Below are 15,318 nucleotides of genomic sequence, written 5' to 3'. Positions count from 1 at the left end.
TTTTGTCTTTGAGTTTGTTTATATAATGGATTGCATTGATGGATTTTCGTATATTAAACCATCCCTGCATCCCTGGAATAAAACCTACTTGGTCAGGATGGATGATTGCTTTAATGTGTTCTTGGATTCGGTTAGCGAGAATTTTATTAAGGATTTTTGCATCGATGTTCATAAGAGAAATTGGTCTGAAGTTCTCTATCTTTGTTGGATCTTTCTGTGGTTTAGGTATCAGAGTAATAGTGGCTTCATAAAATGAGTTGGGTAGAATACCTTCTACTTCTATCTTGTGAAAAAGTTTGTGCAGAACTGGAGTTAGATCTTCTTTGAAGGTCTGATAGAACTCTGCACTAAACCCGTCTGGTCCTGGGCTTTTTTTGGCTGGGAGACTATTAATAACTGCTTCTATTTCTTTAGGGGATATGGGACTGTTTAGAAGGTCAACTTGATCCTGATTCAACTTTGGTACCTGGTATCTGTCCAGAAATTTGTCCATTTCGTCCAGGTTTTCCAGTTTTGTTGAGTATAGCCTTTTGTAGAAGGATCTGATGGTGTTTTGGATTTCTTCAGGATCTGTTGTTATGTCTCCCTTTTCATTTCTGATTTTGTTAATTAGGATTTTGTCCCTGTGCCCTTTAGTGAGTCTAGCTAAGGGTTTATCTATCTTGTTGATTTTCTCAAAGAACCAACTCCTCGTTTGGTTAATTCTTTGAATAGTTCTTCTTGTTTCCACTTGGTTGATTTCACCCCTGAGTTTGATTATTTCCTGCCGTCTACTCCTCTTGGGTGAATTTGCTTCCTTTTTTTCTAGAGCTTTTAGATGTGTTGTCAAGCTGCTAGTATGTGCTCTCTCCCGTTTTTTCTTGAAGGCACTCATAGCTATGAGTTTCCCTCTTAGAAATGCTTTCATTGTGTCCCAAAGGTTTGGGTACGTTGTGGCTTCATTTTCATTAAACTCTAAAAAGTCTTTAATTTCTTTCTTTATTCCTTCCTTGACCAAGGTATCATTGAGAAGAGTGTTGTTCAGTTTCCATGTGAATGTTGGCTTTCTGTTATTTATTTTGTTATTGAAGATCAGCCTTAGTGCATGGTGATCTGATAGGATACATGGGACAATTTCAATATTTTTGAATCTGTTGAGGCCTGATTTGTGACCTATTATGTGGTCAATTTTGGAGAAGGTACCATGAGGTGCTGAGAAGAAGGTATATCCTTTTGTTTTAGGGTAAAATGTTCTGTAGATATCTGTCAGATCCATTTGTTTCATCACTTCTGTTAGTTTCAGTGTGTCCCTGTTTAGTTTCTGTTTCCATGATCTGTCCATTGGTGAAAGTGGTGTGTTGAAGTCTCCCACTATTATTGTGTGAGGCGCAATGTGTGCTTTGAGCTTTACTAAAGTTTCTTTAGTGAATGTGGCTGCTCTTGTATTTGGAGCATAGATATTCAGAATTGAGAGTTCCTCTTGGAGGATTTTACCTTTGATGAGAATGAAGTGTCCCTCCTTGTCTTTTTTGATGACTTTGGGTTGGAAGTCAATCTTATCAGATATTAGGATGGCTACTCCTGCTTGTTTCTTCATACCATTTGCTTGGAAAATTGTTTTCCAGCCTTTCATTCTGAGGTAGTGTCTATCTTTTTCTCTGAGATGAGTTTCCTGTAAGCAGCAAAATGTTGGGTCTTGTTTGTGTAGCCAGTTTGTTAGTCTATGTCTTTTTATTGGCGAGTTGAGACCATTGATGTTAAGAGATATTAAGGAAAAGTAATTGTTGCTTCCTGTTATTTTAGTTGTTAAAGGTGGCATTCTGTTCTTGTGGCTGTCTTCTTTTAGGTTTGTTGAGGGATTACCTTCTTGTTTTTTCTAGGGCGTTGTTCCCGTTCTTGTATTGGTTTTTTTCTGTTATTATCCTTTGAAGGGCTGGATTCGTGGAGAGATAATGCGTGAATTTGGTTTTGTCGTGGAATACTTTGGTTTCTCCCTCTATGATAATTGAGAGTTTGGCTGGGTATAGTAGCCTGGGCTGCAGTTTGTGTTCTCTTAGTGTCTGTATAACATCTGTCCAGGCTCTTCTGGCTTTCATAGTCTCTGGTGAAAAATCTGGTGTAATTCTGATAGGCTTGCCTTTATATGTTACTTGACCTTTTTCCCTTACTGCTTTTAGTATTCTATCTTTATTTAGTGCATTTGATGTTCTGATTATTATGTGTCGGGAGGAATTTCTTTTCTGGTCCAGTCTATTTGGAGTTCTGTAGGCTTCTTGTATGTTCATATGCATCTCATTCTTTAGATTTGGGAAGTTTTCTTCAATAATTTTGTTGAAGATGTTTGCTGGACCTTTGAGTTGAAAATCTTCATTCTCATCCACTCCTATTATCCGTACGTTTGGTCTTCTTATTGTGTCCTGGATTTCCTGGATATTTTGAGTTAGGATCTTTTTGCATTTTCCATTTTCTTTGATTGTTGTGCCGATGTTCTCTATGGAATCTTCTGCACCTGAGATTCTCTCTTCCATCTCTTGTATTCTGTTGCTGATGCTCAAATCTATGGTTCCAGATTTCTTTCCTAGGGTTTCTATCTCTAGTGTTGCCTCGCTTTGAGTTTTCTTTATTGTGTCTACTTCCCTTTTTAGGTCTAGTATGGTTTTGTTCATTTCCATCACCTGTTTGTATGTTTTTTCCTCTTTTTCTGTAAGGACTTCTACCTGTTTGATTGTGTTTTCCTGTTTTTCTTTAAGGACTTGTAACTCTTTAGCAGTGTTCTCCTGTATTTCTTTAAGTGATTTATTAAAGTCCTTCTTGATGTCCTCTACCATCATCATGAGATATGCTTTTAAATCTAGGTCTAGGTTCTCAGGTGTGTTGGGGTTCCCTGGACTGGGCGAAGTGGGTGTGCTGGGTTCTGGTGATGGTGAGTGGTCTTGGTTCCTGTTAGTAAGATTCCTCCGTTTACCTTTCGCCATCTGGTAATCTCTGGAGTTAGTAGTTATAGTTGACTCTGTTTAGAGATTGTTCTTCTGGTGATTCTGTTACCGTCTATCAGCAGACCTGGGAGACAGATTCTCTCCTCTGAGTTTCAGTGCTCAGAGCACTCTCTGCTGGCAAGCTCTCTTACAGGGAAGGTGCGCAGATATCTTGTATTTGGACCTCCTCCTGGCCGAAGAAGAAGGCCCAAAACAGGACCTTTCTCAGACACTGTGTTGCTTTGGCAGTTCCCAGGTGGTACAGACTCTCACCTAAGCAGACTAAATTTCTAAGTTCCTTGGAGTCCCGGGACCAAGATGGCGACCGCTGCTGCTGTGGCTTAGGCCGCCTCCCCTGCCGGGTGGGCACCTGTCCTCCGGTCCGGAAGGTGGCCGGCTGTCCCCGGCCCACACAGGGTGCTGCCTCAGCGCCTCTGTGCTTCTGCCTGTTCCAGAAGCTGTCAGGTTCTCTGGCGCACCCTCTCACCTGTTCAGACTAATTTCCTAAGTTCGGCGGGTCTCGGACCAAGATGGCGACCGCTGCTGCTGTGGCTTAGGCCGCCTCCCCAGCCGGACGGGCACCTGTCCTCCGGTCCGGACGGTGGCTGGCTGTCCCCGGCCCACAAAGGGTGCTGCCTCAGTGCCTCTGTGCTTCCGCCTGTTCCAGAAGCTGTCAGGTTCTCTGGCGCACCCTCTCACCTGTTCAGACTAATTCCCTAAGTTCGGCGGGTCCCGGACCAAGATGGCGACCTCTGCTGCTGTGGCTTAGGTCGCCTCCCCAGCCGGGCGGGCACCTGTCCTCTGGTCCGGAAGGTGGCCGGCTGTCCCCGGCCCACACAGGGTGCTGCCTCAGCGCCTCTGTGCTTCTGCCTGTTTCAGAAGCTGTCAGGTTCTCTGGCGCACCCTCTCACCTGTTCAGACTAATTTCCTAAGTTCGGCGGGTCCCGGACCAAGATGGCGACCGCTGCTGCTGTGGCTTAGGCCGCCTCCCCAGCCGGGTGGGCACCTGTCCTCTGGTCCGGAAGGTGGCCGGCTGTCCCCGGCCCACACAGGGTGCTGCCTCAGCGCCTCTGTGCTTCTGCCTGTTCCAGAAGCTGTCAGGTTCTCTGGCGCACCCTCTCACCTGTTCAGACTAATTTCCTAAGTTCGGCGGGTCCCGGACCACTGTCCTCTATCTTCACGTGTGTGTTATGGTACATTCAAGACTCCCTCCCACACACAGACGAGGAAGAGAGAGAGAGAGAGAGAGAGAGAGAGAGAGAGAGAGAGAGAGAGACTACTAATTTTGTTTTAATTAATAAACCTCTCAGAAGATAGCCTTGCTAGACTCCTGTCTGCAAAGCATAACAGAGTATCATCAATAGTGTCAGGAATTGACACTTGCCCATGGGATGGGTCTCATGTTGGACTGGTTTCAAAAATCTCTGCTCTATCCCCAATCCCTGCATTTCTTGTAGACAGGATAAATTTGGGATCAAAAGTTTTGTGGATGGGTTGGTGTTTCTATCACTCTACTGAGGATCCTGACTGGCTACAGGAGGTGGCCTCTTCAGGTTTTATAGCCCCAATGCTGTGAGTCACAGCTAAGGTCACCCCCACTGATTCTTTGGAGACTTCCTCATCCAAGATTTCTGCCATGTCCCGGAGATGCCCCCCACCTCCCCACCCCCATCAGTTGCAGATTTCCATTCATTCTCATGGCCATCTGGCCATCTTTCTTGTCCCTTCCCACATATGATTCTAAATCCCTCATCCCTCGCCCCAGCCCCCCTCCCTCCCACTTCAATCTGCCTCTTATAACTATTTTATTTCCCCTTTTGAGATTCAAGCATCCTCACTTGTGCCTTCTTTCTTGTTTACCTTCATTGTATCTGTGGTGTGTAGCATATGTACCCTGTATTTTATGGCTAATATCCACTTATAAGTGATTATATGCCATGAATGTCCTTTTGGGACTGGGTTTTAACCTTCCCCCCCCCCCCCTGCCAAGCCTGAAATCTGGCTGATCAGGTTTGACTGTTAGCACTAAGAGAGCATCAGGGGTGGAGCCTGCCACCCTATCGTTCTGCCACTCCCACTGACACTACTAAAGAAAATATCTAATAAAAAAAGTGTCCCCCACACACAACTTTTCAGAGCAAAGGAATAAAAGTCACTCATTGAAAACAAAGAAAATATCTAATAAAAAAAGAAGTTTATATGTATCTCACACATATATGTGTGTGTATAACTATATATATATACTATATAAAACTATATAGTTTTATATACTATATAAAACTATACATAGTTTGAATGCATACTTATATGTGTACATGCATACATAATGTAATGCATATGTATATATTTATACATGCATATATGCAACAAAATTTATTAAAGAAGAGATTATGAATATATGAATAGGGGAAGGAAAGGGAGAGGGGAACCGCCTATTGACACTTACCAGACAAGCATAATTCCTAACTACAATTCTTAAATTTATTCTCCTGTTGTCACTCCTCATCAAAGCAACTTCTCTTGATCAAAGATGGGGACCATTACAGAAAGCCACAACTTACTGAAATTCAGAGAACAACTGACTTTACTCTGGTCAATCCCTACAGATATATCCACAACATAACTTCTGCATAAAAGGCTCAGAAAGATTGAGAGAGGACAGAAAGACTGTAAGAGCTCAAGCACCAGAATTCTACTGTTAGAGTATGCTGTCTAAAAATATCAGGGAAGCTACACCCATGATAATTCAACAGTATAATAACAATATTTTCAACTGAGATGTCCTACTCAAGAATGTTCACTCAATGCCCATTATTAAAGGCTTTTCAGTGTCAAAATGCTATTCCTAAATCAGTAGGTACTATAAATTCTGAAGTCTAGCTAGTTTTGGCTTCCTAGTTTTGAGAGGTTTTTTTTTTTTCCTTATTAAAAGTTCTAGCAAATGTTCAAATATTCTTAAAGTACTTAGGTGTGAATTCCCAGTATAGTATTATCTGTAAAAACTACCTCTCCTTACTCAGGATATTTTCAAAAAGCAGGTGTGTCAATGGCACTTCCACAGTTTTTTCATTCTGTTAACATATTTTGAAGTATAAAACTGGACAAAATGGCAAAGTTCCATGTTAAATTTTTCAATAATATGATAAAGATAATTAGTGTCACACTGTATAATGCTTTGAAATACCTCATGCTTATGAAATAAGTAGCAATAATAGAAAACAAAACAGCCTAAGTAAACCCACTAAAAAGAGTCTATTGGGTCAGATGCTATCCTTAATGCATTTGTATGTATTAAGGATAGCATCAAGTAAAGCTAGATAAGGCTACTGGATGCTCCCCCCAAAAATTGAAGCTAAGGGAACATTCCCAACATATTGTGTTACCCTCTAAGCCAAAACAGACAAGGCTACTAGAAGGAAAAATTTTCAAAACAAAATATCCCACAAATGTATGTACAAACATGATCATTTGTACATTTTTCTTCAGTGTTCATTGTACAAAAATGGCATTCTATACTATGATGAATTGAAGTGGATGAGAGAAGGTGCTCCTTCTCATTCCAATCTTGAGGGTAACCTTTCAACTTTTCAGCATCAATATAGTTTATACTATAAGTATATCTAATACTGTCTTTACTATGCTAAATATACATTTCTTCTATGCACAAATTATTATGAACTTTTCAATTGAAACTTAATTGAATTCATTGGAACACCAAATTCAATTTATCAGCAAATTTAAATACCTATACACCATTGTCAAGCAGGATTTAGGACTAGAATGCACAAATAGTTCAGGAAATGCAAATTAATTGAATACTGCACTACATTAATAGAATACAATGTAAAAATATCTTTGGTAGTTACTTAGGAATTTAAGATTTTTTGTATTTTTCTGAGAAAAAGATGCTGGGATTTTTAATTGGTATTGCATTGAATCTGCCAATGCCTTTAAGTACAATAGATACTTCAATGATATTAATTCTTCTAATGTATAAGCAGAATATTCCATGTATTTGTTTTCCTTCAATTTCTTTCATCAATGCTTAAAGTATGTACACTGTATATATCCTTTTCATCTCCTTGATTAAATACATTTGTAAATGTTTCACTACATTTGATGACATGTAAATGTGTTTGTTTTATTAATTTCCTGTTTTAGATAGTTCTTTGGTAAATATCTGATTTTATATTGATTTTATGACTATTGAATTTAATGATAAATAAGTGACAAATTACAATTTATCAAATCTAAAAAATGTCGAGTCATTATGGTTCTCAATATATATCTTAGATCACGTTCTCTGAGAATAGAGCCAGCTTAATTTTTCTTTCCTGATTTAAGATGCTTTTTATTTCGTTTTCTTGCCTCATTGAACAGGTTATGGCATTCTGTATACTATGTTGAATCAAAGTGCATGAGAGAAGGTGCCCCTTCTCTCCCTGATCTTGCGGGTAATCTTTCTACTTTTCAGCATCAATGTGGTATTTACTATAAGTATATACAATATGGTCTTTACTATGGTAAATATACATTTCTCCTATGCACAATTTATTAAGAATTTTAAACATGAAATGTGCTGAATTTTGTGAAACATGTTTTCTGTCTATTATATGATTTTTTTTACTTTAATACTGCTAAGAGTATACCACCTCTTTTTAATTTGTGAAGATTTAATTATCCTTGATATCCAGGGAGAGGTCCCACCTGATCATGATAAATTATTCTTTCAATGCTGTTAAATTCAATTTGCTAGTATTAGTAAGTATTTTAGCATCTTTCTTCAGCTGAGATTGGGGCTGTAATTGGCTTTCACTGTCTTATCCTTGAGGAGACAATCTTTAAATTTGAAAAACAAATTAGTCTAAAAGTAAAAGCATATAAAATTACATGTTGACATTTGAGTGTGAGGTCAGGGTAGATTAGAAGCTGTCTCCATGTGCTGTGGTGAACAAATCAGAATAAGAGCTGACTCTATTCCAAATGGAGAAGAGAAAGACCATAAGAAATGCATAAGGACAGCTGAAAAGCGTGGAGAAACAGAAAGGTAACTCGGTGAAAAGATACATATACATTCAGCCATCTGACTCCACAGCAAGGGTAAAGGAAGCAGAAGCCTCATCCAAAGGGTAATTCAGGTAGCCATGCTGATAAGTGACTGGCAGTCCTGTTCACAGAATAAACCCTTGCAAGCCTCAAATATGGTTGTAAGTGTTCATGAGACAGACACATCTCTGGCAGGATGGATCAGCTGTCCAAGAAAATTCCATTTTGACACTCCACAGGGCTTGGAGGTCTGTGGCCAGGTGTCATCTTCAGAGGAAACCTATGGTTTAAAACTGAGCTACTGTAGAGCCTGAGAATGGAGTGGAGGATGGGGGGAACTCATAAAGAAGTGTATTCAAAACCAGGCTGTCCCATCCACAGGAGGTAGGCATGGAGAACAGGAAAGCTGGACTTGAACACAATTGAATGTACAGATGGGAGGTGAAATGTGAAGAAAGAGATAACCTTATCTTTAGTGTCTAGGAGCTGAAGTCATCATCAGAGAATACGCTTTGGTGTCCCTGAATGTGAGGTCGTCATTTAGGTAAACCTATATAGTCACCTATGAGTGGGCCATGAGGTTCACTGCTATAGATCCTGAGAATTTTAAAGCTCTAACAAATTATTGACAGCCATAGTCATAAACCCTCAACAGGGTATTCAAGGCTTAGCAGGTGTTAAAAGTACAGGACCAGGCTTATCTGTACAAATCTCAGTGCTATTTACTTACTACACTTTCTAACCCACTCACTAGACAACTTCAGGCAAAATGTTAGCCACCCCAGGGTTTATGAACTGGGGAGGGTCTAAGAAGTTGGTAAACCAATCTGGCACATAAAATGCTTTAATAAAATAAAAAAAATCAACAAAAATATATCCAAACTAATCAACAGAAGAAAGGCCTCAAATTACTAAAATTAGAAATGCAAAGTGAGCTATTAAATACACTCCAATAAAATTCAGAGAATTATTAGAAAAACACTTTAAAACTTATATTTTAATATAATTTTGCACTGGGGTATAGATAAATGGTACTCTAGCATTCAGGAAGCCCTGATTCCAATCCCCACTACCACAAAAAATTATGTGAAAATTTTAGGCAATCTAGACAAAAAACATAAATTCTTAGATGCAAATAACCTATAAAAATTTACACATAATCATGTAGAAGAATGCGAATCGATCCATACTTATCTCCTTGTACTAAGGTCAAATCTAAGTGGATCAAGGAACTTCACATAAAACCAGAGACACTGAAACTTATAGAGGAGAAAGTGGGGAAAAGCCTTGAAGATATGGGCACAGGGGAAAAATTCCTGAACAGAACAGCAATGGCTTGTGCTGTAAGATCGAGAATTGACAAATGGGACCTAATGAAACTCCAAAGTTTCTGCAAGGCAAAAGACACTGTCTATAAGACAAAAAGACCACCAACAGACTGGGAAAGGATCTTTACCTATCCTAAATCAGATAGGGGACTAATATCCAACATATATAAAGAACTCAAGAAGGTGGACCTCAGAAAATCAAATAACCCCCTTAAAAAATGGGGCTCAGAACTGAACAAAGAATTCTCACCTGAGGAATACCGAATGGCAGAGAAGCACCTGAAAAAATGTTCAACATCCTTAATCATCAGGGAAATGCAAATCAAAACAACCCTGAGATTCCACCTCACACCAGTGAGAATGGCTAAGATCAAAAATTCAGGTGACAGCAGATGCTGGCGAGGATGTGGAGAAAGAGGAACACTCCTCCATTGTTGGTGGGATTGCAGGCTTGTACAACCACTCTGGAAATCAGTCTGGCGGTTCCTCAGAAAATTGGACATAGTACTACCGGAGGATCCAGCAATACCTCTCCTGGGCATATATCCAGAAGAAGCCCCAACTGGTAAGAAGGACACATGCTCCACTATGTTCATAGCAGCCTTATTTATAATAGCCAGAAACTGGAAAGAACCCAGATGCCCCTCAACAGAGGAATGGATACAGAAAATGTGGTACATCTACACAATGGAGTACTACTCAGCTATTAAAAAGAATGAATTTATGAAATTCCTAGCCAAATGGATGGACCTGGAGAGCATCATCCTGAGTGAGGTAACACAATCACAAAGGAACTCACACAATATGTACTCACTGATAAGTGGATACTAGCCCAAAACCTAGGATACCCACGATATAAGATACAATTTCCTAAACACATGAAACTCAAGAAAAATGAAGACTGAAGTGTGGACACTATGCCCCTCCTTAGAAGTGGGAACAAAACACCCATGGAAGGAGTTACAGAAACAAAGTATGGAGCTGAGATGAAAGGATGGACCATGTAGAGACTGCCATATCCAGGGATCCACCCCATAATCAGCATCCAAACGCTGACACCATTGCATATACTAGCAAGATTTTATCGAAAGGACCCAGATGTAGCTGTCTCTTGTGAGACTATGCCGGGGCCTAGCAAACACAGAAGTGGATGCTCACAGTCAGCTAATGGATGGATCACAGGGCTCCCAATGGAGGAGCTAGAGAAAGTACCCAAGGAGCTAAAGGGATCTTCAACCCTATAGGTGGAACAACATTATGAACTAACCAGTACCCCTGAGCTCTTGACTCTAGCTGCATATGTATCAAAAGATGGCCTAGTCGGCCATCACTGGAAAGAGAGGCCCATTGGACACGCAGACTTTGTGTGCCCCGGTACAGGGGAACGCCAGGGCCAAAGGGGGGGAGTGGGTGGGTAGGGGAGTGGGGGTGGGTGGGTAAGGGGGACTTTTGGTATAGCATTGGAAATGTAAATGAGCTAAATACCTAATAAAAAAAAAAAAAAACTATTCAATATTTAAAAAAAAAAAAAAAAAAATTTACACATAGGGGTACCCATGGCTCCAGCTGGATATGTAGCGGAGAATTGCCTTATCGGGCATCACTAGAAGGGGAGCCCTTTGCTGCTGTGGAGGCTCGATGACCCAGGGTAGGAGAATGCTAGGGTGCTGAAGCAGGAGTGGGTGGTCAAGTGGAGGAGCACCCTCATAGAGGCAGGAAAAGATGGGATAGGGGGATTGTGGATGAGAAATTGGGAAGGGAGATAACATTTGAAATGTAATAAATGAAACAACCAATAAAATAAAAATAATAAAGCACAATTATATTGGCACAAAACCAGACACATACAAAAATGGAATAAAAAAAAAAAAGAGGCAAGGAAAAATGAACAGTTACAGTACCTAATGTTTTACAAATACAAAGATTCCAAAAACATGTAATAGAAAAAAAAAAGAGAGAGAGGTCTTCAGCAAATGAAGATGGGAAAACTGCATAGACATGTATAGAAGAAGGAAACTAGATCCCTATCTCTTACACTGGATAAAAATCAATTCTGAATGAATAAAAACCAATCATATGAGACAACAAAACTCTGAAGCTGTTAGAGGAAATCACTTAATAAAATACTCCAAGACATGAACAAAGAAAATACCTTGTGATCTAATTATACATGAAGACTTTCTGAAAAGGATTCTAATTGCTCAGAGCATAGTAACAAGAATTGATGAATAAATTGGGTCAAATTAAAAGGCTTCTACAAAGCAAATGAACTAGTTGTCAGAGAGAAAATATTTGCCAATTGTACATCTGACTGAGGATCAATATCTAGAATTTATAAAGAACTTTAAAAATTAAACAACAACAAAACCAAACCACCCAATCAATAAATGGTCAAATGAATTGAATAGACAGTTCTCCAGAGAAGAACTTTTAAAAGTATTCAATATCCTTAGCCATCAGGAAAATGCACATTAAAACTGATTTGAAACTCTATCTTACATCAATAGAATGCTTATTATCAATAAAGCAACAAGTATTAGCAAGGCTTTGGGGAAAGGGAGACCATTATACAGTACTAATGAGAATATACACTCTGTCTATATGGAAACCAGTTTGGTGGTTCCTCAAAAAACTGAAAACAGTATTATATTATGACCTAAGTATATCACTCTTAGCTATAGTTGGAAGACTAAATAGAATAGCACATAGACACTTGCAGGTCCATGCTTACTGCTACACTATACACATTACCCAAGATACAGAATAAGCCTAAGTATCCAATAGTAAAATTGATTTTTATTAGGTATTTATTTCATTTACATTTCCAATGATATCCCAAAAGTCCCCCACACCGCTGCCCCAACCATTCCCGCGCCCACCCACTCCCACTTCTTGGCCCTGGTGTTCCCCTGTACTTAGGCATATAAAGTTTGCACGACCAATGGGCCTTTCTTTCCATTGACGGCCGACTAGGCCATCTACTTATACATATGCAGCTAGAGACACGAGCTCCAGGGGGGACTGGTTAGTTAATATTGTTGTTCCACCCATAGTGTTGCAGATCCCACCAGCTCCTTGGGTACTTTCTCTAACTCCTCCATTGGGGGCCCTGTGATCCATCCAATAGGTGACTGTGAGCATCCACTTCTCTGTTTGCTAGGCCCCGGCATAGCCTCACATGAGACAGCTATATCAGTGTCCTTTCAGCAAAATCTTGCTACTGTATGCAATGGTATCAGTGTTTGGAGGCTGATTATGGGATGGAGCCCCGGATATGGCAGTCTCTATTTGGTCCATCCTTTCGTCTCAGCTCTAAACTTTGTCTCTGTAACTCCTTCCATGGGTGTTTTGTTCCCAATTCTAAGAAGGGGCAAGGTATCCACACTTTGATCTTCGTTCTTCTTGAGTTTCATGTGTTTCGCAAATTGTATTTTATATTTTGGGTGTTCTAACTTTGTGGGCTAATATCCACTTATGAGTGAGTACATATCATGTGAGTTCTTTTGTGATTGGGTTACCTCACTAAGGATGATGCCCTCCAGGTCCATCCATTTGCCTAGGAATTTCATAAATTCATTCTTTTTAATAGCTGAGTAGTACTCCATTGTGTAAATGTACCACATTTTCTGTATCCATTCCTCTGTTGAGGGGCATCTGGGTTCTTTCCAGCTTCTGGCTATTATAAACAAGGCTGCTATGAACATAGTGGAGCATGTGTCCTTCCTACTGGTTGGAACATCTTCTGGATATATGCCCAGGATAAGTATTGCAGGATCCTCCAGTAGTACTATGTCCAATTTTCTGAGGAACCACCAGAATGATTTCCAGAGTGATTTTACAAGCTTGGAAACCCAACAACAATGGAGGAGTGTTCCTCTTTCTCCACATCCTTGCCAGCATCTGCTGTCACCTGAATTTTTTATCTTAGCCATTCTGACTGGTATGAGGTGGAATCTCAGGGTTGTTTTGATTTGCATTTCCCTGATAATTAAGGATGCTGAACATTTTTTCAGGTGCTTCTCAGCCATTCGGTATTCCTCAGATGAGAATTCTTTGTTTAGTTCTGAGCCCCATTTTTAATGGGGTTATTTGATTTTCTCGAGTTCACCTTCTTGAGTTCTTTATATATATTGGATATTAGTCCCCTATCAGATTTAGGATTGGTTAAGATCCTTTCCCAATCTGTTGGTGGCCTTTTTGTCTTATTGAAGGTGTCTTTGGCCTTACAGAAGCTTTGCAATTTTATAAAGTCCCATTTGTCCATTCTCAAACTTAAAGCACAAGCCATTGCTGTTCTATTCAGGAATTTTTCCCCTGTGCCCATATCTTTGAGAGTTTCTCGCACTTTCTCCTCTATACGTTTCACTGTCTCTGGTTTTATGTCGAGTTTCTTGATGCACTTAGTTTTGACCTTAGCAAGGAGATAGGAATGGATCGATTCCCATTCTTCTACATGATAACTGCCAGTTGTGCCAGCACCATTTGTTGAAAATTCTGTCTTTTTTCAACTGGATGGTTTTTGGCTCCCTTGTCAAAGATCAAGTGGCCATAGGTGTGTGGGTTCATTTCTGGGTCTTCAATTCTATTCCATTGGTCTACTTGTCTGTTGCTATACCAGTACCATGCATTTTTTATCACAATTGCTCTATAGTACAGCTTTGGGTCAGGCATGGTGATTCCACCAGAGGTTCTTTTATCCTTGAGAAGAGTTTTTGCTATCCTAGGTTTTTTGTTATTGATATGAATTTGCAAAATGACCTTTCTAATTCGTTGAAGAATTGAGTTGGAATTTTGATGGGGATTGCATTGAAACTGTAGATTGCATTTGGCAAGATAGCCATTTTTACTATATTGATCCTGCCAATCCATGAGCATGGGAGAACTTTCCATCTTCTGAGATCTTCTTTAATTTCTTTCTTCAGAGACTTGAAGTTCTTATCATACAGATCTTTTACTTCCTTAGTTAGAGTCCCTCCAAGGTATTTTATATTATTTGTGACTATTGAGAAGGGTGCTGTTTCCCTAATTTCTTTCTCAGCCTGTTTATTCTTTGTGTAGAGAAAGGCCATTGACTTGTTTGAGTTAATTTTATATCCAGCTACTTCACCGAAGCTGTTTATCAGGCTTAGGAGTTCTCTGGTGGAATTTTTAGGGTCACTTATATATACTCTCATATCATTTGCAAAAAGTGATATTTTTATTTCTTCCTTTCCAATCTGTATCCCCTTGATCTTCTTTTGATGTTGAATTGCTCTGGCTAATACTTCAAGTACTATGTTGAAAAGGTAGGGAGAAAGTGGGCAGCCTTGTCTACTCCCTGATTTTAGTGGGATTTCTTCCAGCTTCTCTCCATTTACTTTGATGTTGGCTACTGGTTTGCTGTAGATTGCTTTTATCATGTTTAGGTATGGGCCTTGAATTCCTGATCTTTCCAAGACTTTTATCATGAATGGGTGTTGGATTTTGTCAAAAGCTTTCTCGGCATCTAATGTGATGATCATGTGGTTTTGTCTTTGAGTTTGTTTATATAGTGGAATAAATTTATGGATTTCCATATTTTAAACCATCCCTGCATCCCTGGAATGAAACTTACTTGGTCAGGATGAATAATTGTTTTGATATGTTTTTGGATTCGGTTAGCGATAATTTTATTGAGTATTTTTGCATCAATATTCACAAGGGAAATTGGTCTGAAGTTCTCTATCCTTGTTGGGTCTTTCTGTGGTTTACGTATCAGAGTAATTGTGGCTTCATAGAATGAATTGGGTAGAGTACCTTCTGCTTCTATTTTCTGGAATATTTTGGCAAGAACTAGAATTAAATCTTCTTTGAAGGTCTGATAGAACTCTTCAATAAACACATCTGGTCCTGGTCTTTTCCTGGTTGGGAGACTATTAATGACTGCTTCTATTTCTTTAGGGGATATAGGACTGTTTAGATCATTAATCTGATCCTGATTTACCTTTGGTACCTGGTATCTGTCTAGAAAT

Source organism: Mus musculus, chromosome X (assembly GCF_000001635.26).
Source record: "Mus musculus strain C57BL/6J chromosome X, GRCm38.p6 C57BL/6J".
NCBI lineage: Eukaryota > Metazoa > Chordata > Mammalia > Rodentia > Muridae > Mus > Mus musculus.
The sequence above is the reverse complement of the archived record's forward strand: the minus strand, read 5'-3'. Positions refer to the sequence as shown.